The sequence below is a fragment of the Protopterus annectens genome, chromosome 10.part0 (genome assembly GCF_019279795.1).
Source record: "Protopterus annectens isolate FY-2018-M chromosome 10.part0, PAN1.0, whole genome shotgun sequence".
Taxonomy (NCBI): domain Eukaryota; kingdom Metazoa; phylum Chordata; order Ceratodontiformes; family Protopteridae; genus Protopterus; species Protopterus annectens.
The window spans coordinates 679362313-679387628 of record NC_056744.1 but is presented as its reverse complement, the minus strand read 5'-3'; positions in this window follow the sequence as shown (position 1 = coordinate 679387628).

Below are 25316 nucleotides of genomic sequence, written 5' to 3'. Positions count from 1 at the left end.
TATTGCTGTCTACTTAGAGGGAATAAACTTCAGGTCAGCTGAAACAGTTTTAAAAGGAAATGCATCCACTAGCTATTATTTACTGTGGATTTGCATTGTTCTGAGGACTATAAAGTATTGCGCAATTCAACTCAAACAAATGTTAGTCCACGCAATGCAGTGCAGATTATAAACTGACAGCAGTGCAGATTATAATCTGACAAAAAACGATCAGCCAATACAAGCTTTCCTTGCAACTAGCTAACAGCAAGAAAGGCCTAAACATCATAATATAGCAGGGAGGCAATTCTCTTGCTGCCTCACAGTACTTGGCTCTCTGTTTGTGTTCCTGGTTCTGGTGCCCTCTGAGATTCGAAATATTCCGTCTCTGTTCCCATGAGTTTTTCTAATGCTGCTGTATTCATTCCACAACCCAAAGCATGCTAACAGTAAAACTGGAAATACACTAAAATTGTTAACTTTGTGTGTGTGTGTGTGTGTGTGTGTGTGTGTGTGTGTGTGTGTGTGTGTGCGCGCGCGCGCTCTGTATTCTTCAATGTACCACAGACTCATGCAGGATATACTGCTTGACAAGGAGAGACTTTGGCTTTACTGTGACTGTGAAAAGAATAATATGGAAATAAAAAAATAATGAAAGATTCTTGCTGAGTAGTTAACATGAAATTTCTTAAGAACAAAATTAGGAATTTCTAACCTACCTTAACTATGATTTTAAATATAACATTTTCAAGCATATTTAATCAGTGTATCGGCAAAAGTAGAATTTATTTCCCTGCACTTAAAAAAACATGTTCCTGTAATTGCACCGAACAGTTAGCTAAACTATGTTACTTATTTCAAACTCTTGCTCACTTACAAATAATATAACAGTATAAATTACAGGAATTTAAACTATCTTAACTGTGTTATTCCCCATTTACATAATTCTTTTTCTTTAGCATAGCATTAAACAAATGCATATTTTCTGACATTTCCTTGTAAATTATATGGGCATTGTCTCTTCCTTTCAATAATGTGAAACTAAAAATATCACTATTATACTTTTCACTGACAGTCTAGTGTTGTATTTTAAAGCATAATAATGTTATGCAATATTTGCACTTTGCTGCATAATCTTATAGCTTTGTAAATGGATTTATTCAATTTCCAGATAACAACAGCTGCATTACATTATAAAGAACGCTGACATATTATATATCATATTACTGCAATTGAGGACACCAGGGTGTCAGAGTGATTAGCACAGGCAAAAACACAGAAGGCAACTAAATAAATTAATCAGCAGTTCCATTACTTAATCAAAATATTGAATTATAGGATTTATGCTGTTCTTTCAAATGGAGTATGAGATTGCTATATTAGCTACCTTTACATTAATTTTAACTTTGGAGATAGTATTACTATAACCATCTTTTTTTATACTGAACATCTTTTTATTGAGTATTTTTCTTATATAGAATGCAAAATAGAAAGAGTAACAGGTCATAAAACATATGAAACAGTTGATGTTACATAGTGCTTAACATTTAGCAAGTTATTTAAACTAGGTATTACACATTTCTACTACAGAAATAGAAAAAAGCTAAGATTACACTTTGGATTACTATGAAGCTATGCTATGTTATGCCATAGTCATAACATTGTTATATTATAACAGTTCACTTGTATATTCTGGTTACAAATGAGAGTATAACTGGAGGCACAACACCAAACTACCTAACGTTAACAGTCTACGCTACTATACTCTATATACATATGTACAAGAATGTTACCTTAGTTACTGGTGTTAGTACAAGAATGTCACCTTAATTAGTGGAGTGAGTACTCTCAACTCAGAGTTGTGTGTACTATTTATGTGTAATTAACATTGTTTGCCATTTATGATAAAATATCAATTAATGTTTTGCAGTAGTTCTGATAATATGTTTGGTTTTATTGGCTTTTTGTATAAAGCTTCTTAGCCAAAATATGTTTTTTGGCCATGCCTTTGTATTCTGACCAGGATAGTTTGGATCTGTCCAACCAGTTTTTTACTATATAAAATTTTAATAAGGTGCATAGTGTTATTGTTATGTGTTTGGGAAAAGTATTCTTCTTACTTTTGAGTAGTATTGCTGTCTCCCAGGACAAAGTGAATTTTGAATAACCTGTCTAAGAGACGTCTTAGTGAGCACCATAGTTTGTAAACTGTTTTGCAGCTCCAGAATATGTGGGGGATGTCATCCTCTTTATTAGGGCAAAAAGGACAATAGGGTGACTTAGATGGATTGAATCTGTTAAGGTGTACAGGTGTACGATATGCATTATTTAAGATCATGATCTGGGTGTAAATTAATTTTTATATGGCATCAGTTTCGTAGTATTTCTAATAGCTAATTCCTTCTGATTGTCTGATATGATACTACCTTTTCCTTCCCAGAACTTTGAAAACAGTATTGTTTTTTGATACTTAATTTTTACTATTAATTTATATGTATTTGAGATCATTTTCTTTTTGTATAAAAGCAATTTTTGGATTTGTTTTAATAGTTTGATACCTTGCTCATTTACAATGATATCCTTGGTTATAATACTAAGTATAAGATTTGCTTAATTATCACCTTATAATTATTGCTTGCTCTAATTAGGATCTTGATGTTTTCCAGTGAGAGGTTTTGTAGTTTGTAGAAGTCCCGTACCATATAGTTTTTTATTAATGGGTATTTATCCAGGTTTACCATAGGGTTTGCTAGTTTTATATCAGGGTTCTCATGAATTAGTTGTAGAAAAATAAGTGTGTCTTTTAGATTTATTGATATCAGTAATTTCTTGAAAATTTCAGATTTATTAATTAAAATTGGATGAATATTTGTAGTCTTAAGAGTTTCTTGATTAATGAAGGGAATTGTTTTGGGGTTAATTTTAGATGTAATGATGATGTGGTGGAATAATTTAATCCATATTGGGCACCATTCATTACCTATTGGGTCATAGTTAGCAATTTGCATGATGCAACTAGCATTAATAATTTCATAGTACAGCTGAAAATCAGGAAGGCTTAGACTTCCTTTTTCTTTTGGAGGTATTAATTTATTGTAGCTAATTCTTGGTCTTTTTGGGTACCATTTAAATTTTGCTAGTCAAACTTTTATCTTTTCATGAAAGTGGCATTCAAATGGTATAGGAGCTTAGGCAGTATGTTCATTTTGACAACTGAGGTTTTTGATAAGGTAGAGAGTTTAAGCTTTTCCCATTTGTTAATGTTGCCTACTATATTTGTCCATGTTTTAGCTATGTTATTATTAAACATATCTGATTGTGTATGGCTGAAAATTATACCTAAATATTTCAGAGTATATTGCACTTTAACATTAGTCTCCGGAAAATACAATTCCTTATCTCCCAGGGGGTTGACTGGAAATATAATTGACTTATTGGGATTTATTGCATTATTTGATACTAGAGAAAATTTATCAATGGATGATAAGATTTTATTTAAATCAGTGTTGGGATACTGGAAGTAGATAATGAGATCATCTGCAAAAGCTGGCTATTTTATTTGGGTTTTAGATACTGAAATAAGGTGATGATATGTTCTCTGAGTGATTAGTAGTAGTAATGTTTCTATATAGAAATTGAACAGATTTGGCAAGAGTGGGCATCCCTGTCTGGTGCCTTTAGTAATTTGTATTGGGTTAGATGTTTTCTTGTTTATGTAAAGAGTTGTAGTTGCTTTACAGTATAGCATTTTGATCATTTGCATGTATTCTTTTGGGAAACCAAATTGAAAAAGTATAAAGAGGAGGAATTTTTGATTGACTCTATCAAATGCTTTTGTTGTATCCACTGATAAAGCATATTTTGGAGATTTGTCCCTGGCACATAGGTGGGATAGGGCATCTATGGTTAGTGTGTTGTCCCATACTTGTCTTTGACTCATAAAGCCTAGCTCTTCAGGTACAATTATTACTGGAGCTACTTTCTGTATCCTGTGTGCAAAAACTGTTGAAAATATCTTTAAGTCTATTTTTATCAGAGCTATGAGTCTACAGTTGTTAGGATTTGTGGAGTCTGTATTTGGTTTTGGGATAAGTATTGTTTTAGAGTTGCTCAGATAAAGGTCTGATATTCCAACTTCTATTATAAAGTTTTATAGTTTTAAAAGTATTGGTTTTTGTTGTTGCTTAAAATGTTTATGGAATTCTGCCACATATCCATCAGGGCCAGGAAGTTTCCCAGGTTTTAGCCTCTCAAATAGCCTTTTTTACTTCCTGTTCTGTTAATAGACTTTTGAGACTATTAGATTGTGATTCATTAATCTGAGAGAATTCTAAGTTATCCACAAAGGTTTGGAACATGTTGTCAAGTATATGATCATGTGGACTGTAAAATGGTTTGGAATATTTCTTAAAAAGCCCCTATTATTTCATTATCTGAGCTATAGGTTTTGTCTTTATATTTTAGTTCTTGCATTTTACATGTAGGTTTCCTGACATTTATAAGTCTAGCTAACATTTTGGAAGGGGTCTGAGCCCATTCCGCATATTTGTGTAGCAATCTTGGATCTGAAAAAGTATATTGCTGCATTATGATCTCGTTTAATTGTTTTTGTATACTTGCCATTTGCTTCTCAAGAACAGCAGTGTGATTTTTTTGTAATTCTAGTTCAAGTTGTCTTAGTTTGCCTCCTAGATTGCTTATATTTTCTCTTTTTTGCATTTTGTAAAATGATGCTTTTTGAATAAGGGTACCCCTAGCCATGACTTTAAAGGCTGCCCACTGAATATCCAGAGGAGTATCATTTTCTGTAAAGTTTTCATTTAAGTGAATTACAGAGTTTAAACTTTCTTGCTCCATTTTTTAATTTTTAGCAGGTTTGAGTTTAAAGTCCATTTTGAAGTATTGAGGGTGGTATTTCCAGGTTTAGTTTGTGTTATTGTTATAAATATGTTTGAGTGATCTGGCAATGATCTAGGTTCTGAGTTATACTGTACTTCATAATAGCAATGCCTTGAAAAATTAGAAAGATGTCAATTCTTGACCAGGTCTTATGGTATGGGGAGAAGTATGTGCATCTGTTCCTAAGACTGTTTGTGCTGTTAATTTCTAAAGGATCTATAAGGGTGAAGTCTTCAATTAATTCTGACAGAAAAGTTGTGGCTTGAGGTGATTGAGTATAACTTTTATTTGATCTATCTTTAGATGGATTTATTGTTATGTACCAATCTCCACCAATTATAAATAAATGGTCTAGGTACTTTAGTAATAAGTTATATATTTCAATTAGAAAATCCAGCTGATAGTTGCAAGACCCACATATATTACAGAGTAATATTTTTTTTTTTATACTGGGTGTGAGCAAGTGAAATAACACAATCTACCTTTTGTATCAATACTATGTTTATTGATGTTTCCTTTAAAAGATTTTTTTAACTATTATAGCCATCCCTCTTGATGAGGTACTGTCCCCTGCTGCTATTGTTTGTTGAATCCATTTACTGTTTTTTTCTGTGTCCTTGTTCCATTGTTCCATAGTCATATGAGATTCTTGCAAGAAGGTTATATTTGATTTTGATTTGTGTATGAGGTGCATAATTAGCCTTTTCTTTTTAATGTCTTGTAAGAAATTTATATTCCATGAGAATATGTTAATCACCTTAGTTGAAAATTAATTTGAAAGCCCTGTTGCTGAGTTATCTGTGAGTGCTATAAGGTGAGTCATTGGCAAAGCATTGTGAATAATGATTGATTTGTGTTGAGAAATAATAACATGAGAAGAGTTGGTGACATAATGCTCTTTCGGAACTTCCCTAGTGCCTAACCACTTCCCACTACCCTCTAAAAGGGAAGGATTAAACCAGTAGGCAAGTAATATATACATCTTTCTAACATTGAAACAACTAAAAATATACATAGTTTTAACTATCTTGCAATAATGATTATGTATTCCAAAGAACATAATGACATTGCTAGGGTAACCGTCACCCAGGTTGTGAGTAACATAGGTGCTGCTATCCCAATCAGGCATTGGGGTACATTGCAACTTGCAATGATCATATTTCAGTATAATGTAATATTTTGCAATAGGTTATAGGTGAATAGTTGTGTTATTTTATCTTAAATCTTCTTTTGAGTAGCTAGAAATTACAGGAATTAGAGGACGTCTTAGTATAACAATGAACTCAGTTACTATAGAAAGTGACAGACAATAAGGTATGAACAGGTTATATACTACCGTTCTTATAATCAGCCTATACAAGCAGATAAAATATAACACCACTATGTGCTTCATATTAAAATGCAACTAGTACATCATATTATTTTGTGACCATCTATAATACTCTGACTGCTATTAAGCCAGTCTGAGAGAAAAAAAACTGTTGAATGGATATAAAGTCAGATTTATTTGCAAGAGTATGGTGGCAGAGTTCCAGTGTTGTATGCTTCTTCTATTCATGGACATTCTCATTCTGCAGAGAACATTTTAACCTTAGTTTTTTCTTAGTATTCTTGTTTAAATCTTGCTTTCTTTCTTCCCATCATATAGAATGTTACTTATTAAGTATAGATTATTCTTCTATATCAGTCAATAAAAACCTACTGCTAGTCATTTATGCAAAAGTTTGCAGCACCTGTGAGATTTTGGGGCTAGAAAATTATTCCAGTTCATTAGATGTAGTTGTCTCTCATTTTTCAGCTTTGTAATACAGCAGCTTACTTCCTGGATGTCATTCTGCGCAAACTATTAGCTCCCTTACTGTATTCACAAAAGTTTTCTTGCATTTTTTTATGACTTCTTGGCTGCCACAGACTTGGTTTGGCTCTGACATCACTGCATCAGTTAGTTCCCATTTGCAACGTGAGGTTAAAGGTCACAAGACTTCTGATGTGACTCAGCTTCCTGGAAAAACAGCTTTAGAATGTTGCAATGGAAAGGAAAGCTTATGGGGACTTTTTCTTATAACATAAAGGTAAGAACATGTCAGAAACTTCAAGCTAATGCATAAAAATACTAGAGACACCTGTATTAAGTCGGATTTAGGTTGTTTTACATTTTAGCTGCATTTCAAATGCTGATAGAGTAAAATTATTACTTAAATTTTGCTGTCTATTTTGGAGGGATCTCATTGAATGCTTTTAAGAAAGCTGAATTTGCTTCATCTTTACAATTTGCTTGGTACTTGGATCCCCTGTACTGGAATTGTAAGGAAGCAGGATACTTCATTTGAAATTTTATTTTGTTTTTTATTAAGTATGCCCAAAAAGGTGATAGCATTTGTCTCTGTTGCTTGATAGATGAGGGTAAGTCCTGTGCAATTATTATTTTGTTACCTTTCTAAATAATTTGTTATTTAGTTTTATCAGATTGTATAATCATATTAGCATGAGTAGCATTTAATATTCTCACATAGTCTTGCCTTGGGGCATCAAGAGTTTGTGATTTTCTTAAGGCTCTGTGGAATCCCTCTATTGTAATATTTAGTATTGTAGCATTGTTATCTAAGAGTAGCTCAATGATCTCTTTAATTGCAGTATATAAAGAAGCTTGTTTGTAGGTTTCAGGGATACCTCTAATGAGCACATTATTTGTTCTTGATCTGACTTTTAAATCTATTATTTTGTGTTGGCTTTCAGACACTGTTTTTTCTGTTGAATTAGTTCTTCTCCGGATCTTCTCTATTCTATTTTCATTCTCTGCATCTTACTCCTCATTTTTCTCCAGTCTAGTTAGTATTTTATCTATATTTCTTCCAAAAGAATTTGGTTTTGTAGAAAAGGAGTGTATTTCTTCTTGTAAGGGAGTTAGAGCTGCCTTGAGTTCTTCCATAAAGACAGGTTGCTCTGTCTTTGTTTTGGCAGCCTGTTTTTGTAAGTCTGTTTGCTGTTTTACAGTTTTTTGTCTCTTTGTACAAACTTTTTTCTCCACTGAGATTATTTGTGAAAGTCTTGTTTTTGATGCTTGAGCTTCCATTGAGTCCATGGTTCAATATTTATTGAAAGTTTTTATTTCTTTATGTAGCTTCCTGTAGTTTATCATTGAGGCCTGAACTGCTTGAAGATATTTCCTCACTCAGCACATTTTGAGCTTGTGGATAAGTATATAAATTCTGTATATGTTTACAATTCTGCTGAAGGGATGCTTTAGTATCTAGTAAATTTCAGTATTCTTTGTTTTTTGATGATTTAGCAGAAGTGCTAGAACCCTGATAGGGTTAGATTGTAGATTTTTGTCGGGAGCTGACTGAGAAGTATGCTTCTTAGCTGGAGGCCATCTTGGAATCATTTGCTGTAACCATCTTTAGCATTTACTCATTTGTCAATCTTTGTAACCTCCTTGGGTCTCTAACATGTAATAGAATGGGAGAACTAAATAATGCTAATACTGATCTAGAAACATGCAGACTGTCTTTTATCTTTTTTTTCCTATTTTTTTCCCCAAAGTCTTTCCATTCTTTCTTTTGGATGGTGCTTTATCAGTCACCTGTGGGTCCTTCGCTGTACCTGACTTTTATTAATTTATAGCTGAGCATTTGGATATAGTATCATTCTTACAGGTATGATTCAGTTTAAGAATATTATCTTGTCCTATATATTTAGTGAAATACAGATAATGCTGACCATCATCTGATCCTTTCCCTGGGGGAGAGTATATTCACAATAGCACATTCAGTAATCAGCAGAAGGGGGACTATTGCTTGATCGAGCCTTTGGTATATATTTCCAGCTCTGTCGCTTTTTGTAAAATGCACACTGCATGATCACTATCTAATAATGCTAAACACACATGCGCAGAGTCATAGCTACATCATCTGCTACAGTGGCCCTATTCAATAGCATCCCTCAACTCAAAGCTGAATACAAAAAAAAGGTCTTCCTTAAGCTGAAGACCAAAAATGTAGAAAGTGGCCTGCAGCAGTTCAAAGGTGCTTACCAGGCTATTGATCCATTATGAGTTTTAGAAACCTAGCTATAGAAACTTCATATTAGTTAGGTAGGAGTTATGGACTGAAGGGACAAAGAAGGGGTCTGATTAACTATGATATACTTGGGGGGTTGGGAGGGTGGCTTAAGGGGTTGGGAGGGTGGCTTAATGGTTAAGGTGTTTGCCTTACAAACACAAGGTGCAGGGTTCGAGTCTCACAAGGGATAATTGGCTAGGCTTAAAATGGCTCGCAAGAGCAATTAGCTTAGTACTAAACTATGAACCTATGAAACTATGATAAGGTAGTTGTTAATGATCAGCTGGACATGGAGGACTTCCAGATTGTTATCTTGTCTAACTAGTCTGGAGGTGAAGTGTTTTTTGCAAACATACAGACACTGCTGCCTTTAGTGCCTTCATCTAGCTGGCTTCACCCGAACATGTGGTAGGTGTTAAAACCCTGCATTGATGGGGCTCTGTCAATGGTCTTGATCCTGGTCTCTGTAATAATGTTTTCAAGAAGTGCTTGTAGGGAGTGAAGCTTTTCTTTTAAACCGCTTTATTAAAAACATTTTTGTAATGAGCAAATATTTTGAAAAAGATTGAACATGAATTTTTGAAGTACAATATTTTAAAAAAGAAAACATTAATACAATAATTATAATAACAAAAAACTATATACAATGATGCTCACTGTGATGCTCACTGTAAATCAAGTAACAGACTCAGTTAAATTAGTATTTTTGTAGAAAAACAGACAAGGGGAAAAGGAAAAAAGGAAGATTACTGCATTAATTATTAATCTAGTTCTTTAACTAATAGTTCTTGCATGTTTTCCCATTTGTAATATAAATTTGTATTCCTCATAGATTTAGATTTAATAGTCAACATTTCTAACTTAGATATTTCCAAGAAAAGATCTTTAAATTCTTTAAATGAGGGAATAGATGAGGATTTCCAGTTTTTTGCAATTGTTTTCCTGACAATGAACAATATAGACCAGAGCAAAGAATATTTGCTTTTCTTTATACAGTCTGGAACAGGTGTGTTGGGTAATACAAGTGATTTGGTGAACACAAAATTATCTGTAAAAATTGCCTGTAAAAATATTAACTTCTTCCCAAAATTTCTTTAATAATAAACAGTCATAAAATATATGATTCCAATCAGCATTTGTTTCTGCATTACATAATAACAAACAATATCTTGTTTAGTTATCTTACTCATTTTATGTGAAGTGAGAAAAGATTTATGTAAAAATCTCAATGTAAAGATTCTCCATTTAAGAGAAGAAGTGGTTTTGCTGGCTGACTGAAGGAAATTAATTTTGTCTTTTTCTGAGGGAATAAAATTATTGATTACAGAAAAATGTATTCCAATAGCTGTCTGAATATACATCTAGATCTTGATTAATTGCTCTATAAATATATGATATACTATTTTAACTGGTAAATTGTTTTGGGCATATAAAATCAAATATTGAATATGTTTGGGTATTGAATTCCTAGCATTTGAGGGAGTTAGAGTTAGTTTATCTAGAATATATTTTGTAAACTGTTGCAAATCTAACCAAAGTATTAAGATTATATTCATCTACAAGAGCATTAATAGATTTTGCCTCATTCTTATTTATCATTTGATGCCAAAACATTAAATGTTTTTGTTTAAATAGTAACATTTTAGAATAATCTGTAGAGAGAATGATCCCTTGTGCATAGGCAATAGGAAAAACCAATTCTCAAAGATTCTAAACCTAAATACATAGTTCTTAAAAGCCTTTAGAGTTAAAATTACATAAGTAGAGTTAAACACGAGTGGAATAATTGGAAAAGTAATCTCTTAAATTCCATATAAATTAATTATTTACTAGTTTCGATAGATGAATATTAACTTTTTTTTTAGTATTCTGAGATACATTTAATATAATTTCTTTCCATTTTGCTAAACATTCACCATCTCTAAGATAGACAATTGTTTTAATTACTGATGAGGTTGAATACATTTCTAGATTTGGTAAAGATATGTCTCCATTTTCCCAACTATACATATGATAGGATAATGCAATTCTAGGCTTTATTGGATGCAATATTTTTTTTTAATCGGTGTGTTAATTGTTTTAATTAAAGAGTTTGTAGGAGGAATAGATATATATTGCATTATGTATAAGATTTTTGGAAGCAATATCATCTTTATAATGGAAAGTTTTTCATCCATTTTGAATAGAATTTTGTTCCAATTACTTATTAAGCTCTCTATAGTTGTTATACTTTTACTATAACTTAGGTGTAAAATGTCTTTAATATTAGTTGTTATAGTTATACCTAAATATGTTATTTGTTAAGATTGAGGTATATATTTTTTATATTCATCTTGTATATTATAACTTTTTGAACCAAATAGAAGGGTTTGATTTATTGTTATTAAAAGTAAGACCAGATTTTTTTTGAAATATATCTATGTTTTTAAACAATTCTTGTAAGGTGGGATTAGCACCACCAAGGGTAATTAATACATCATCAGCAAACATTTGAATTTTTGATGTTTCCTTAAAGTTTAATCTATAACCTTGTATACTATTATCTCTTATTACATTTGCCCAAGGTTCCATAATTAATGTGAACAAAAGAGATAAAGGACAACCTTGCCTGGTTCGTTTTATAATAGGTATGTTCTGGGATACATTTGTATCAATTTTTATATAGGCTTGACTTCCATTATATCAATGAGTCATAAGATTAATAAAGCTATTAGAGAAATTTGATTCCTTCAATAAAATTAAAAGATATTCCCAATTAACTGGATCAAAAGCATAGTTGATATGCCAAATCAGCAGTTTTAAACTGACTAGAGTTAAATTATTCTTTGAGATTTTTGCTCATTCAATTAAAGTTGTTGTTCTTTTGATGTTATCATAGGAAGTTCTATTGACTATAAAGCCTGTTTGGTCCATGTCTACCAGGGAGTTAAAAAATTTTATTTCTGTCAGCGTAAATAGACGTAAACATTTTATAGTCTGCATTTAACAATGAAATGGGCCTATATGAAAAACATTTTTTGGGTTTTTATCAGGCTTTATTATGGGAGAAATAAATGTATACTTCCAAGAAGGGGGTATAATGTTATTATTTTGAGCTATATTGAATACTGTGTGTAACAAAGTTAAAGCTTTAGTAGGTAAAACGTTGTAGATTTCAAAAATGATACCATCATTACCAGGAGCTTTATTTTGCATAAGTTTAGTAATTTGATCTTTTATATCTTTAAAAGATATTTGTTTATTTATTAGTTGTATTTGTGCTTCTCGTAGTCTGTTTTTTATGTTATTATTGATAAATGATTGAATAACTTTTGTACCCTTAATCATAGTATTATATTGATTTGTTTATTTTTTTTAAATTCCCTAAACTCACTTAATCTTCTTCTTCTTTTGGCTTTTCCTGTTTAGGGGTTGTCACAGTGGATCACCTGTCCGCTCATGATTGGCAGTGGAGTTTTACAGTTTTGAGTTGCCAACCCAGCACCCAACCTTCCACAGAAGGCACACACACACACACACACACACACACACACACACACACACACACACACACACACACACACACACACACACACACACACACATGCACTCACACCTAGGGCTAATTCAGAGTGTCCAATCCACCTACTGCATGTCTTTGGGATGTGGGAGGAAACCGGAGCACCCGGAGGAAACCCACGTGACCACAGGGAGGACATGCAGACTCCGCACAGAAGGCACCCCAGCCAAGGATTGAACTGGAGAATCTCTTGCAGTGAGGCGACAATGCTAACCACTGCACCACCGTGGCCGCCCCACCTCTAAACTCACTTAATATATTTGATAAATCAGACATCATTTTTCTTTTTGTTGGAGAGTATATTTTATTAATTTGATTAAACTTATTTAAACTTTTAGTTTTGTTAGCTAGAATATTCATAGAGCTAGGATTTATAAAAAAATTTAGAAGTTTATATTTCTCCAGATTAATCATAACTTTATGATTTAATATTTCCATATACTTATTGTTCAAAGTATTTATTTCATTTAATCTAGCTTTCTTATCTGGATTTCTTGAAACATCAAGTCTTAAAGTATCTAGCTTTGTTTGAATATCTTGAAGTTCTTTATTCCAAGAAATTATTTTCTTTTTATACTAATCAATAATTGTACCATATAGGTAAGCTTTTAGTGCATCCCAGATATATACTTCAGAGGATCTCTGTGTGTTATTAAGTTCAATAAAATTTTGTACTTCTATAGAAATGAAATTAATGAAGTCTTTTAGTTTAGTTATGTACACAGGTATCCTTTTAATTTGAACATTAAATGTGGAGTTTATTATAAAATCAAATGTTATAGAATTATGTTCTGAAAGAGGTCATGAAATCACCTTTGCGTTTAATAAGGAATCGGGTAGGTTATTGGAAATGAATAATCTATCTATTCTTGAATATGAATTATGTCTATGTGAGTAGAATGTATAAAACAATGATGTAGCATCTGCAAAATTATTAATATCCTTCAGCATGTATAAGTCTGAGAATTCATTCAATAATTTGGCTATTGCTGACATTTTTCTTTTGCCATTAGTGCTAGAATCTTTTATATCTGAGATACAATTAAAATCTCCAGCAAGAATAATATTACCCTTAGAGAACTGTACTATATGATCTAAATGTTGTTTTACTGTTTTAGTCCAATGCCAGGAATCCAATATATATTTATTAAAGTCAAAATGTTGTTAAATTTTATAACTACTGAAGATAACATCCCTTTGTTATCTCCATATGTATCAATTATTTTAGGCATAGGCAATGTATTTTTCCATAGTATGGCCACTCCTCTTTTTTTTTGTACATGTTCAGAGCTTATCAAACGTTTATAAGATTTAGTATCTAATTTCGTAATATCGTCAGCTAATAGATGGATTTCTTGGAGAAATATTAGCTGAGAATTATGTAGTTTAAAATATTTATTCAAAGATCTTCTCTTGTTAGGATTATTTAATCTATTAACGTTTAATGAGATACGATTTAAAGATGTCATATAATGTTTATAATTCTGAAAATTACTTGTTGACTAATTTTTCCATTTTTCTATGTTTTAGAATAGAATAAAGATTGAGTATAAGGAAAACAATTACAAATTAGATATGAACCATATACAACTCTTTCCCAATAAGATATATTTATATTAAATTCAATTTTGTTAAACTTAGTGAACATCATTTCTTTCAACATTTCTTTGAACATGCTTTCACCCTGTCTAATTCTTTCTAAGAATTGCCCTAAGGAGGTGTTACTCCTCGGCTCCTAATCTCTCTAACATCCCAACAACTATTTCCCTGAGCTGACTCGAGCTCTCTGCAATTGCTTCTCAAGAAACTATATCTACTTTGTAAATATTGTAAATAGCTTCTTATGTCAAATGAATGCATGTAAAGTGTTTCCTTACTTTAATTGATTGTTATGTTTAATGTTTCTACACTTCATTTGTTATGAAGATATATTCTCAAATGAATCTCTACAGTACAGCCACCCAGAAACATCAAAATTATCTTTGTCAACCAAGCCTGATACAGAATGTACATTTATGTAAACTGTACTTTATTATGTAACATACTTACATTTGTATCTTTACTGTTTATGTTATATTGGAGCCTTTCTCCCTGGGCCTCCACTGAAAACAGGCACTTATGGGCCCAGTGGACTTCCAGGATCACCAAACTGAAATAAATAAATAAATAAATAAACAAATCATAATGACTATTAATAAAAATTTACAACATATACTAATAACGTAAACACTCTCTAACACCCCCTTGGAGTTAAAAACTCCTAATTTGAGTTACATCTATCACTCAAATTGTCCAACTATTAAGTAACAACACTCTACTCATCCCTACCTAAATCTATCTGTTGTTGTTACTTTATTAGGCAGTTTATGTAACTAAAAAAAAGAGGAAAGATTATAAATAAAATACAACTAATATTTTTGTATATAATCATTCAAAAAACATACTAAAATATTTCAAATGTAACTGTCTCATTTTGATTTTATGAAATAATATATCATTAATATTGCATCAAGTTATTATTATATATATATATATATATATATATATATATATATATATATATATATATATATATCAAATAAGAATGTAATGTGAAAAATTCCTTACTATATAAGTCATATTGGATTTATAATATCATAAGGCTCAACTGTCATAAATATAAAACATATGTCATAACAAAATCATGAATTTTTTAAATAAAAATCTATTTTTGAAATAGTTATATATGAACATCCAGTGATGTATTTATTTTTTCTGTCTTACAGTCCCCAAACTTAATCCTCATCGATGACAAAACACACTAAATCTATTTACAGAATACTAAATAAAACAATGTTCCCTGATATTACATGGTGAGAAAGTGCCACAGTTATTATATCTCTTTAATATGCGCACATCAGTTAAAGAACCATATTCTCCCTGTCTAATTAGTTTGCAAAATACATGTCACCATCCTCATCATTTTTTTGCTAAAAGTATATATATATATTTTTTTGAGACATGAATATCTCAATAAAATGTAAAATTCTAGGGAATGACATGTTCAAAAAATTATGTACTGAGGCTGATCAGAGGGGTACAATATAGTATTACTGTGTTTTGCAGACTACTTGTTGTTAAATGTCTTCAGCTGGAAAATCAGCAAAATTTGATTTAACCGAATATATGTAGTACCACCTTGATATTATATTTATTTTAGCAGGTACAGTAATGTCTTGTTAATTAATGATATGTAAAAGGAGTGTATCTGTCAAACTATTTAAAGTAATTTAAGGAGTATAATTGGGAAAAAGACTCAATTATTTGATTGCTGTCTTTACTTCCTGAAGACAAGTCAATACATCTGTGTTATTATAAGTGGTTAAGCTTGTGACTTATAACAAGATGAGATTTTGAACTTAGACATAATTCTGTATGTCATGACATTACCATCCAAACACCACCATATAAACAAAATCTGCATTTGTTATAAATGCATCCAGATATATGTTTCTTTCATGACCAATACTGTATGTGAGTATGTGTGCATGTATGCATGCGAGTGTGTATGCATATGAGTGTGTGTATAGCATTGTCATAACTATATCATACTAATTGCATGGATAAATATCTAAGGAATTTACTGAGCTTTCTTGGTGGTTTTATATATATATATATATATATATATATATATATATATATACATATAATATATATATATATATATATATATATATATCTATATATATCTATATATATATATATATAATCCTTACCGACAGCACCAATCTGTTCTCAAATCAAAATTACTAATAATACTTGTATAAGAAAATATAAATAAAGGTTGCTTTGTAAAGTCAATTAACTGCAATACTTTCTTTTTTCCTCTAGATGGCAATAGAGACCACCTATTCTGGCTTTTAAATGAAGCTTCAGACTTCCACATCTTAGAGTTTGCACCGCATTTGTTTCCATTGAAATATTTTCTTCTCCTTTCTCTGCCTTTACGTCTATCAGCTGTGATGCAAATGCATCTCAGTACAGTGCTTCAATTTACATCCATGAGGGTATGGAGGGAAACAGCACGCAATTTTTCACTGCCAAGGTAACAAACCACCTTGCGGCAACTTGGGGACAACACAATACAGAAAAAAAGAAAGAAAGAGAGAGAGAAAGAGAAAAAGGAAACCCAGATTCAACAACATAAGCATTGAAAGCATCACACACTTCATTTCTTAAGCACAACAAGCCACTAGACCATCAGCAATGCACTAACTAACAGAAAATTACCCAATTCCCTACAACAAGCACCAGTAAACATAAAACCAGCATATACACCGACTATCAAAAACCTTTCATTCAACATTATATTTACACAGTTCCTGCTTTTTTATCAAGCTGTGCCATATGTATACTTGTGGTGCAAGAACCTTAGTGTCTGCATGATGTTGCAAATGCTGGCACCTGATAGGTAAATGACCATGACCCTCTCCTTGCACAGCCTGATGAGTGTGCATCAGTGTGTCTCACAATGGAGTCACCTATCACTAGGATATTGGACTGTGTGGAGGTTTGCCTTTTTGGTTTTTGAACTGAGGCACTGTGACTCTTTGATATATGTTTCATGGTGAGTGCTGTGATATATCTTGTGAGGTTGCCGATGGTGGTTGTTTCTTAAGTTACATATAGGAGGCCTTTGTGTTTTTGATAGGTTACTTTTGAGATCCTCAACCGCATATGTAGGACGATGTCTTTTTTCTTGTCTGTGTGACAGGTTAGCCATGATGTTATATGGTACTAACAGTCTGCTTGCTAATTGTCATGTCTTCATGTGGAAGTTTTGCCTCCAATAGCATTAAATAACTGCATGTATCATCCAAAGTGTTCATTTGTTTAAGTAGTTGGTGGTTGTTAGTAAACATGAGATAACTGCTACATCATCTCAGGATGCCCATTTCAACCAAGCTGGCTACAGGGACAGTTAGAAAGTGCAAATCCATAGTTCCAGGTGCTTACTAATCTGGGTTGAAGGGAGGTATAGTTCCTCTGAGGTTTGCAGTTGATTACTGGAGGTGCTATATGTTCAGTAGTGGAGATAGTGCTGCTCTCAATACAGCCGGAAGCAGTTAGGAATCAATGAACATAGCTCCTTCTCTCACAAGAAGCAAAAGATTAGCCTTAGCCCTGGGACGTAGCATTAACCCAGATGTTTTCAGTGTACAGTATACTTGTTCTTGGGATATACCTTAAAAAGAGCCTGCAGCATCTGGAAGTGACAAATAGCCAAGATGTTCTCAACAAAACTTTAAACCAGACCCCTCAGTGAAGTCCCATACATGCTACCCAATTAGAGACCAGCAGGAACCCATGCTCCTCTACACCTTCTCTCACCAGAAGCAAAGATGTAGGATAAATCTCAATCTGTCTCTTCAAAGTAGTTTCCAAGCTTTTCAGGGATTGGTAATCTATAAGAAGGCTAGGAAATAATCTCCTTCTGCTCCTTCTCTCATTTTCTCTAGGAGCAAAACAGAACATTATTCCCTAGAAGCAGTTCCAAGGCTCTCCTGTGATTGGTAGTCTAGTCACAGATGTTACAGATTTTAAAGGTAAGATGGAAAAAGGATTAATACTTTGAATATTGTAATGTGCATTTGGTGTGTGAGACAATAGGAAACAAAGGTTAACTCAAGCGTTAAGAGTCTAAGAGGAGGGCCTTCACAGTTACCTATTTTGGTGCCAAGTAGAGTGAGCAGATAAGATGAGACTGGAAGTATCTTCCAAAGTCAAATTTGCAGTAAGGATGGACAGCTCAAAAGCCAGCAATGTGAGTCACATACCAGCAGTAGTGTCACAGCACTTAAATCTAAATAAGAATACAGCTAAGTAGGAATGCAGTTAAATAAACTATTTAGCTAGACTGAATTCATTTTGACTCAGTAAATGGAAAGATATTTTTTCCCTAAACAATCCTAGCCAAGAACTGTTAAAGCTCCAAGAAAAAAAATGTTAAGAAAAAACAACCAGGGGCTGCTTGTACTATTGGACTGCAGGACAACAGCTTCCCCACACCATTTGTAAAAATGAAAAAAAAAAACAGAAATTAAACAAAAACAAAAAGAAAATAACAAAAAAATTAAACGAGTACTGGACCATTGCGCATGTGCACTTGCAGCATTTCCCACTATCTGGACTGCTGGTGAACCAATCTGGAGCATGCTCACAGAATCCAGACTGTCTCACCAGCAGTCCAGATTAGGAAGACAACATTGAATTTGCAAATTTCCCAGAAGTCTATGCAGTTACAACTGCATAGACAGGAAGGGGATCAGACTGCAACATCCGCAGGCTGGAACTCTCACAGAAAGGAGCATCATGGCAGGGGAAGGACATGTGCTTTGCTGGATTGTACAGCTCACAGCATGGAAGGGGAAGGACTTGCTTGTCGTAGGCTTTTATATGGACGAGCTTGACTGCAATGGATGATTTCTGTTAGCTGCATTAACAGGTAGGGAGAGTGAGGTGTGTGTGTGTGTGTGTGTGTGTGTGTGTGTGTGTGTGTGTGTGTGTGTGTGTGTGTGTGTGTGTGTGTGTGTGTGTGTGTGTGTGTGTGATGCCCCAGTTGCTACATGGTGGTGGGTAGAGAATAAGGTTTGAACCGTGCAACTTGGGCCTAAGTGGCAAGAGACTGAATTCCCTACCCACCACTATTTGTAAAAAAGTTTGCAGATTTTTGCCTTATATTTGTTCTGTTCCTCATAAAATCTATGGTTTCTGTATTTTTGTTTCTTGACACAGTCAGTGGTGCAGTGATGCACTGGTAGCATTGTTGCCTGACAGCTACAGGTTCTCTGGTTTGATTCTTGGCTGGGGTGCCTTCTGTGTGGAGTCTACATGTTCTCCCTGTGTTTGCTCTGGTGTCCTACCACCTTACAAAGGCATGTGTCTGGAGTGTTTCTCCCTGGGCCTCTGCTGAAAATTGGCTTTTGTTCCAAGTCAGACTTTCCTGGTTAACAAATGTTAAATTAAAAGGACAAGCATTTGAATTTCAGACTTCATATTCTTCAGAAAGTACATGGTAACACAAAACCTTTTTTCTAGCAATTTTCGAAGTTTATAAGATGGATATTTGAAATTTGTCCCTATTTTTGGGATTGTATTCCCCCATTACTGGTTTTGTCCAGGTTTTTTGTGCTAAGGTTGAGAGCTATGGTGAAAACTGAATTCACTGAGAACTTATTCAGGATAACACATTATATGACCCTTTTAAATATGGTGACAGTATAAATAGATCCAACAAATTTACTTTTTACTCCCAATGCCACAAAATGTGGTCAAGAATAGATTTTTCTTATTTCAGATGCATTTATCAAACTTGCCCCGAAAATGACCATCCACACTAGATACCTCTCAGACCACTCCAAAATTACTTTAAACCTCAATGGAATTACAATGAATAGCACCATGAAAAAAGGATACAATTGGTCTTTGAACCCCAACCTTTTAACTAAAAAGGAAATAATAAATGATATTCAAACCTTACTCAAATCAACACTATCTAACATCCTTAACTCTCAGTTACCTGTGGATATTGAATGGGCAGCAACCAAAGCACCAATTAGGAGAATACTTATTAAAAAAGCAACCTACTATAAAAAATCCACCTTAAGGAAGAGCAGAAATTAGAATCCAAAATTCAAAAACTTAAGAATGACCTATTAACAAATTATAAAACTCAAACTGAAACCGAAATCCTGAAACTTCAAAAAGACCTCTACTTATTACATAACAGCAAGTTATCCTTCTATGAAACCAAAACCCTAGCTAACTATTCTAATGAAGTACAAATACCATCTCAAGCACTGGCCAGAATTATAACTCAAACTAAATCTCCCTCACAAATATCAGAAATACTTTATGAAAACAAACATTACATGGATATTGAAGATATTAACAAAATCTTCGAATGAATATATTCACTGACCTATGCAGACCAAATATCAATAGCCACAAAAGAAGAAAGAACCCATTTCCTTCAAAAACTCGATTTCCCAAAATTAGATTTAAAACAACAGGAAAGGTTAATTGAACCTATCTCTGCCAATGAAATAACCGCAAGAATTCAACAAATTAAATCACATAAAGCTCCAAGCCCAGACTTGCCTCACAGCTGAATTCTATAACACCTTCTCCCCTATCTTAACTCAAATTCTATCCCATATACTGAACTATATAATAAACAATAAAATCAATGAACTGCACTTTAATGCATCTAAAACTATTTTTATACCCAAAGAACAACCTGACCCAAGAAACCCAGATAGTTATAGACCTGTCTCACTATTAAACATTGACACTAAAATACTAACATCCATACTTGCAAACAGATTAAAAAAACTTAATAGATAAAATTATTTCCCCCGAACAATCTGGTTTTACAACACTCAAACAAACGAGTGATAACACACTAACTCTCAATACTTTAATCTCCCACAGTAAACACTCTAACCTAAATGTATACGCTCTAATTATCGATGCCCATAAAGCCTTTGATAGAGTAAATATAGAATTTTTATTTCAAACATTGCCTTACTTCAGTATTCCACAAAAATTCATCCAGATCCTGCAAATTCTATACAATAACCCCTATACATCTCTATACATTTACAAAACTTAGTCAAAGAGAATTGCAATTAGAAATGGAACTCAGCAAGGATGCCCTCTATCTCCTATACTCTTTAACTTATATCTTGAACCACTCTTCTTAAATATCAAACAAAATCTTTACCATAACCCCCAATAAGATATAACACCAAAATCTTCCTCTCAGCCTTTGCAGATGATTTAAACATCTATTGTACTACACCAATCTCAGATGTAGATAAAATATTATCTGCTATAGAACACTTCTCAAAAATATCAAATTACAAATTAAATCTTAAAAAAAACTAGCCTATTTCCTTTTAAAAACCCCTAAACCATTCTCGCTCTTACCCCAATAGGAAAAATAAAAACAAAGGAGGTAATCAACTATTTAGGTATTACTTTTTCAAGAATGAACGAAGATTTCTACTCAAATAATATAACCCAAAAATGGCAGAATATCATTTTAGACCTTAACAGATGGAAAAATCTAAAACTACATTTCCTGGCTAAAGTCTCAGTAATTAAAATGAATGTATTATCCAGATTACTTTATATATTCATGAATGCTCAAGTAAACATACCAAATACATTTTTTAAACAAATTCACACTTTGCTCGCAAAATTTATATGGGATCCTAAAAACATCAGAATCTCATATACTAAACTTTTGATCCCAAAAAGTAAAGGTGGCTTAGACCTTCCCAACTTCGAGATTTATTACCTAATCATGAATGCCAATAGAATTCTGTATATAGCAGAAGACAACCCAAAAAACAAAGATTGGTCCCCGACGTGGATAATAATATACCAAAAACATATCAAAAGCTTGGATATTAACCCCAAAGCCCTACCCTTCCTAAATACCACCTTAATGAAACCGTGCAGTATAATAGAACCCCTTAAACACTCTATCTTACTAACTCAAAAACTCTTTAAGCATTTAAATTTGATACAAGCTATGATGATGTTACAACCTTTGCACAAAACTCCCAACCTTAAAATAAACAATCAGACCCTAAACCTGACTGGACTTTTGAAAAAAGAATAATACATCCATCGATAACTTTCAACCAATTCAAGCAATTAATTTAACAAATAAATCCATACCCCTTAAAAAACTGGCATTTACCCAACTCATGATTTATAACAATGCATATTTCACTCCTGCTATTTTACATAAATTTAACTCTATGAAATCCCCTCTTTGTCCACACTGCAAAACTCTATCAGCTGATATACTCCATCTATTCTGGAGCTATAAGTGTGTATTTAAACTCTGGAAATCCCTTAAATTTCAATTACAAAAAATGGACTATCAATCATCCACACTCACCTGGGAATTTACTCTCCTACATATCATACCAAATAATATCTCTAAATCTTAAGCAATTGCTATGATCAATCTTTTTCTCCTAATAAAACTCTATATAGCAACCAATTGGCTTAACCTAACATCTCCTGGGAGAATTTTAGATTGATGGCAACCAAGCATCTCTTAGCCCAAAAGATTTTAATTGACAAGGGGAATAAAAACATCAAACACAGGAAATTATGGGAACAAACCTTTAATATTTTTCTGGCCTAGCCCATTACAATATAGTAAAATTAACTACATATAAAAGGTTCCATATTAACCTATATCTATAGCCCACAAAACTTTTCTTATTTTTCTTCTCCCTCCTTTTAATAATGTATATTTCTAATCATAATAACTCTCACTGAACTTTAACAATTTCTCTCTTGAGTATTGAAAACATCTATGTATATAGTGTAAATAGTAATGCTTGATTGTTTTACTTATGACTGTACTACCAATAATGTATAATAACTTATTTTTCCGAAGTGGTGTTACCTCTGCTTATTATACTATGTTTGTTACCTTATATCAATGAAAATAATAAATAAAGATTTTTTTTGGGAAAAAAAAAGAAAATAATGACAGACATTTGAGTTTCAGATTTCATACCCTTCAGAAAATTCATACTAATGTAAGCCCTACTATTCTATTATCTTTTTAATTTTATAAGAGCAATATTTAAAAATTGTCCTTATTTTTGGGCCTTTGTTCCACTTCTATGTATGGCTTTGTCCATATTTCTTGCTCTTAGCCAGACTGAATTCCTTTTCAATCAGTAAATGGAAAAGGCTTGTTTTCTAACTGATCCTAGCCAAAAACTGTTACAACTCCAAGAAGAAAAAACTTTAAAGTAAAAATAAATCTGTAATATAATAAGAGCAAATAATAATAATAATAATAATAATAATAATAATAATAATCAAGTATCCAAATCTTAACTGGAGAAATCCAATCCAAAATCCAGTGTAGTCACACACTAGCATTAGTGTCACGTCACCTGCAACTAAATAAAAAAATCATATTTCTCAGCTAAGAATTCCAATTCAGACAGTGAATGCAAAACATTTTTTTTTACTGACCCAGGCATAGTACTTCTAATCCCTAAGAAAAAATGGTAAATGTAAAACAAAATTTAAAATAAAACAAACTTCAATATAATAAGAACAAAATTCAAAACATAATGGAAGTATCCAAATCTTAAATGGAGAAATCCAATCCAAAATCCACTGCAGTCAAACACCAGCAAAGGTCTCTCAGCACCTGCAACTTTATAAGTTACTCCACCAAACAAACCACTGGCAACCTTCGCTGTGTGTTACACCTTTATTCCATAAAGTGCCTTTCGTTCAATTAAAATCCATGATCTTCTTCAGATGGAATATTCAACATTTACCATAATTTAAATACTAATTAAAGTTAATCAGATGGTAATCATTTACAAAAATTAAAGCTATATTGTCTTTTTAAAACCAATAAAACCAAGTATTTTTAGTTGTCTAAAATGCAAATCATAATTATGAATACCAAAATTCCTACCATTGTATTAATATACTACACATATTTATAATATAATATTAAATATTAATATTTAACCATTTTCTGTATTAAAATAAAACACAAAGATAAAAATCATGAAGTCATAATACTTTAGCAGCAGAAGCTTACTTGGGTAGTGTGATGATACCTTGTTAACCCGCATTCATCTAATATTATAAATTACCTACGTAAACTTTTTATTTTTAATATAGGCATAATTGAACACTTGGGGTATACCGAATAGCCAAATAATTAATTCCAATGGAAATAATGGATTTTTCAACAGTCAAAATAATTCTAACATCAGTGGCCAGGAAGTCGCTAACAACGGTGGTTTAAATTTCGGCAGAACTATTGAACAATCACAAAATACTGCTATCCCAGGGCTTATTGGCATTCCTAATCTCAAGGACTGGTTATCTATATCTATGGGTATGTACAATAATAACAGTACATTTGTAGGAATGAATCCGGCTAGGGAAGAAGTTAACATCTTGAATTTACTTAATGAGTTTGATCATATTTTGTTGAAATATAAAAAATTAAAGCTTGAGATTGAATATTTCACAGAATGTAGTCGTTTGCAATTGGTCCCTAAAGGTATATGAATCTGCCAGTACCCTACAGGACTGGTAGCACAATCTCAATTCCACTTGGATCTTGTCAAATTATTTAACAAGCAGGGCTTGGAACTGTTGGATTTAATGAGTAAAAACTATAACATAATGGCAGAGGAGCTAAACGATGAAAGTATGGTTTTGGACATAAAGATTAAATCACATCCTGACTTTGAAAGATACAAATACGAATATATTCGTATTTTCCAGACAATTGATATGTATATCAATAAAGCTAAGTCAATTAAATGTAAAAAACTGGAGCGGGACCGTTCACAATATCAAAATGGTACTGCATACCCTAGTCCACCTCCAGCACAACAGTGGAGAACAAAGGGTAGGGCAGCAGTATCTTTTTCCAATGGTCAAAACGATATGCCTTTGTATGATCAACATCAAGGGGTGAATATGAGGGGAGTAAATATGGAAAATGTGATTATAGATCCTGTTAATCAAGATGATAACACGGATTTTCCACCAATCACATCTCCAAATATGTCAACTAATGACCCAGGTCCACGAAGAAGTGCACGCCTACAGAATCAAAACCGTAACACTAATGGTAATAATACCAGGACCAATAATAAACAATGGTCCAATAACCAACAGGGTTTTCAGAGGGGTAAAATGCAGAGCAGAAGGAACCAAGGGAAGAAACACAACAAATGGCGATAGTTGTGAATAAT